General features: G+C 38.5%; 1 long non-coding RNA gene across 1 annotated transcript; it reads right to left on the bottom strand.

Moving 5' to 3' along the window:
• Nucleotides 1-1,922: 1,922 nt before the first annotated feature.
• LOC306815371 lies at nucleotides 1,923-4,355 on the bottom strand. The gene is made up of 3 exons (XR_013777393.1): nucleotides 4,298-4,355; nucleotides 2,982-3,060; nucleotides 1,923-2,018 (listed from the first exon to the last, which is right to left on the bottom strand). It is a non-coding gene; the product is annotated as an uncharacterized lncRNA (long non-coding RNA).
• Between the last annotated feature and the right edge of the window lie 281 nt (nucleotides 4,356-4,636).

Below are 4,636 nucleotides of genomic sequence, written 5' to 3'. Positions count from 1 at the left end.
ATTTAAAATTATCTAAAATGACACAAAATTACCCAAAAATGACCCAAAATTACCCAAAAAAACCCCACAAATGGATAAAAGTAAATTAAAAATGATACAAAATTAACTAAAAAAACCCCAAAAATGGCTCAAAAGACCAAAAATTACCCAAAACTGTCTAAAAAAATCCAAGTGAATAAAAATAAATTAAAAATGACACAAAATTAACAAAAAAACTCAATAAAAATGGTTCAAAATATCCCAAAAATGACCCAAAACAATAAAAAAACCCCCAAAATGAGTAAAAATAAAAATGACACAAAATTACCTACAAAAATACAAAAATGGCCAAAAATGACCCAAAATTACAAAAAACACCCCAATGAATAAAATAAATTAAAAGTGACACAAAATTAAACAAAAACCTCCCAAAAATGGCTCAAAATTGTCCAAAAATAACAAAAAATTACCCAGAAAATATCAAAATTATCAAAAATTAATCAAAATGACCCAAAAATGACCAAATTTACCTGAAAATGTAAAAACTGAAAAAAAATTATCATAAGATAACAAAAATGAACAAAAAAAAAGGCTCAGAATAAACAAAAATGAATCAAAAATTATCCAAAATAACCTTGACCCCTGGGTGACCTCTGACCTTCAGGCTCCAGCAGCAGCTCGAGCTCCCCTGGGGTCACCTCAGGAAGCTCCATCTGGGATCCAAAATCAGCCAAAATTCACCAAAAATATCCTAAAAACATCCCATAATAGTCCCAAAAACTCAGCCCAAATTAGCCTCAAAAATCCCCAAAAACTTTTTAAAAATTGTCCCCAAAAAATTCCTTAAAAATGACCCAAAATTCTCTCCAAATCCCTCAAATTTTCCAAAATTTTCTTAAAAATTGATCCCACAATTCCCCAAAAATGACCCAAAATTCTCCCGAAATTCCTCAAAATTTTCTCAAAAATCCACCAAAATTCCTCCTAAAAAACCCTTAAAAATGTCCCAAAAATTCCCCAAATTTTTGGGAATTTCTCACCTCGGGCAGGCCCGGGGGGGAGGGGCAGCTCCGGCTCGCGCAGGGTGATGGACTCGAGCGTGGCCACCAGGGGGCGCTCTGGGGAATTGGGGGAATTTGGGGGAATTTTGGGGGGAATTTTGGGATAATTTTAGGGGAATTATGGGGGATTTTGGGTGAAGTTTGGGTGAGGTTTTGGGGAAATTTTGGGATAATTTTAGGGGAATTTTGGGGCAAATTTTGGGGGATTTTTGGTGAAGTTTTTGGGGATTTAGGGATAGTTTTGGGGGATTTTGGGATAATTTTGGGGTAAATTTGGGGCAAATTTGGGGAATTTTGGGTGAAGTTTTGGGGGAATTTTGGGGGAAGTTATGGGGGAATTTTGGGATAATTTCAGGGGAATTTTGGGGTAAATTTTGGGGTTTTTTGGTCCCACCTGGAGGTGCCTCAATTTCCTCAGGGGGTGGCAACAGCTCCTCAACCTGGAAATGGGGAAAAAACCACAAAAATTTGGAAAAATGGGGAGAAATGGAGAAAAAAATGAGAATTTCAGGGAATTTGGGAAAAAATTGGGGGAATTGGGGAAAAAAAAGAGAATTTGGGGAAAAAATTGAGGAAAAAATGGGACAAAATTGGGAAAAAATGGTATAAAATTGGGGGAAAAATGGGATAAAATTGGGGGGAAATGGGAGAAAATTGGGGGGAAAATGGGAGAAAATTGGGGGAAAAATGGGAGAAAATTGGGGAAAAAATGGGAGAAAATTGGGGAAAAAATGGGAGAAAACTGGGGAAAAATTGGAAAAAAATCAGGGAAAATAGGGGGAAAATTGGGAATTTGAGTTCATAAGGGAGAATTTGGGTTAATAAAGGAGAATTTTGGTTAATAAAGGAGAATTTGGGGTAAAAAAGGAGAATTTCTTCCTCACCTGGGGCAGCTCCACCCCCATGATCCCAAAGAAGGGTTCAGGAGCTGCCTCCAGCTCCTCCATCAGAGCTCTGGAATCTGGGAGCAGCAGAGCCCTGGAATGAGAAAAAAAACGGGAAAAAAAATAAAATTAATTGGGGAAAATTTGGAAAAAATTGGGGGAAAATTGGGGGATTTTGAAGCAGTTTAGGGGATTTTGGGGGGGGATTTTGGAAAGTTTGGAGTGGATCTTGAAGGGATTTTTGGGGAAAATTTGGAGGATTTTGGGAAATTAATTTTGTTGAATTTTTGGGGAATTTTTTGAGATTTTTTGATATTTTTTTGGAATTTCCTTAATCTCCACCAAGGCGATTTTTAAGGGATTTTTGGGTGATTTTTTTTTTTGATTTTTGGGTGGTTTTGGGGTTTTTTTGGGGGGAATTTTGGAAAGTTTGTAGTGCATCTTGAGAGGGATTTTTGGGGAAAACTTGGAGGATTTTAGGAAATTAATTTTGTTGAATTTTGGGAAAAAATTTTTTGAGGTTTTTTGATTTTTTTTTGGAATTCCCTTGATCTCCACCCAGGGGATCTTTAAGGGATTTTTGGGTGATTTTTGGGTGACTTTTTGGGGGGATTTGGAAACTTTGATGTGGATTTAGAGGGGATTTTTGGGGAAAATTTGGAGGATTTTGGGAAATTAATTTTTCTGAATTTTGGGGGATCTTTTGGGATTTTTTTTTTTTTTTTTTTTTTTTTTTAATTCCCCTCCATCTTCACCCAGGGGATCTTCAAGGGAATTTGGGTGAATTTTTGGGTGATTTTTTTGGGGATTTTTGAGGGGGATTTTGGAAAGTTTGGAGTGAATCTTGAAGGGATTTTTGGGGAAAATTTGGAGGATTTTGGGAAATTAATTTTGCTGAATTTTGAGATTTTTGTTTGTTTTTTTTTTTTTTTAATTCTCCTCCATCTCCACTCAGGGAATCTTTAAGGGATTTTTGGGGGAATTTTTTGAGGATTTTCAGTGAATTTGGCGGGATTTTTTGGAGATTTTTGGGGTGAATTTTGTGAATTTTTGGTACCTCCTGGGGGGGGTGAAATCGATGTCCAGCAGGGGGCGCTGCACCCGATTCAGCCTCTCCAAAATCACCGAAACTTCTTCTGCAAAAATGACCCAAAAACGCCCCAAAATCCACCCAAAAATCAACCATGAAACACTAAAATGTCGCAAAAATGTGAAATCCTGGAAAAAAAAGGCACAAAAATGTCCAAAAATGCCCCAAATCCACCAAAATTTCTACTCGAGATCCCATTTTTTTTTTCCAAAATCCCCCCAAAAATCTCCCCAAAATTGCCCCAAACCCCCAAATTTCCCCAAAAATCCCCTCAAAAATCCCAAATTCACTCCAAAAATCGCCCCTAAAATTGCCCCAAAATCCACCAAAAATCCCCCAAAAACACCCAAAATTTCCCCAAATTTCCTCCCCAAAATCCTCCAAAAATTCTCTCCAAATTCCCCCCAAATTCCTCTTAACCCACCCCAAAAACTCTTCAAAATTTCCCCAAATGTCCCCCCAAAATAATTCAACAATCTTGCCAAAATTCCTCCAAATTCAGCCCAAAATTTACCTTGAAAACCCCCAAAATTCTTTAAAATATCCCCCAAAATCCCCTCAAAAAACCCCCAAAATTACCCCAAAATTGCATAAAACTCCCAATAATTTCACTCAAAAATCTCCCCAAAAATCCCCTTTAATAAAACCCTCAAAATCCCTCAAAACAAATCTCCAAAATTAGCTCAAAATCACATAAAATTGGCCCAAAATTTTTTCTTCAAGACCCCAAAAACTCCTAAAAATATGACCCAAAAATTCCAACAAATCCCTTAAAAAATCTCTCCAAATATCCCTGAAAAATCACACAAAGAACCCCAAAATTCCACTAAAAAAACCCACAAAAAGCCCAAAATTTCCCCCAACATTGCCAAAAATTCCCCCCAAAATTACCCAAAGATCCCTGCAAAATTACCCAGAAATCCCCCCAAAATTGCTACAAAAATTCCCACCAAAATCCTAAAAATTCCCCCAATCCTCCCCAAAATTTCCCCAAAACACCTAAAATTCCCTCCAAAAATCCCCCCAAAATCCCTCCAAAATTTCCACTATAAATTCCCCCAAATCCATCCCAAAAATGACCCAAAAAATCTCCAAATTCTCCCCAAAATTCCAAATCCACCACAAAAATTCCCCCAAAAAATCCCTTCAAAACTTTCCCCGAAAATTCCCCAAATTCCCCCAAAAATTCTCCTCCAAAAAACCCCAAATCACCCACGCCTGAACCCCTCATTTGCATAACCCCGCCCCTTCATTAGCATAACCCCGCGGGTGGCGCCGCCTACCGAGCCGGTGCTGGCATTGCCTCCTGTAAACTCTCGCGAGACCGAGCTGCAGCATCGCGCCCACAGTGAGCAGCGAGGGGGCGGAGCCCCGGCAAGAGGGGGCTGAACCTCCCAACCGCTTTGGCCAATCACGAACAAGGTCACGGCGGCACTGGGCGGGGCCAAGGCGTGATTGACGGGGGGGCAAAATAATGCGGGGAAAGGGGGGGGATTAAAAAAATGGGAATTTGGGGAAAAATAGGGATTAAAAAATCTGGGGATTTTTGTAAAAACGAATTAAAATATGGGGGGAAATTGCATTAAAAATGGGGTAAAATTAGGAAAAAATTAGAATTAAAA

This window comes from Erithacus rubecula (genome assembly GCF_903797595.1).
Source record: "Erithacus rubecula genome assembly, contig: scaffold_430_arrow_ctg1, whole genome shotgun sequence".
NCBI lineage: Eukaryota > Metazoa > Chordata > Aves > Passeriformes > Muscicapidae > Erithacus > Erithacus rubecula.
The sequence above is the reverse complement of the archived record's forward strand: the minus strand, read 5'-3'. Positions and strand labels throughout refer to the sequence as shown.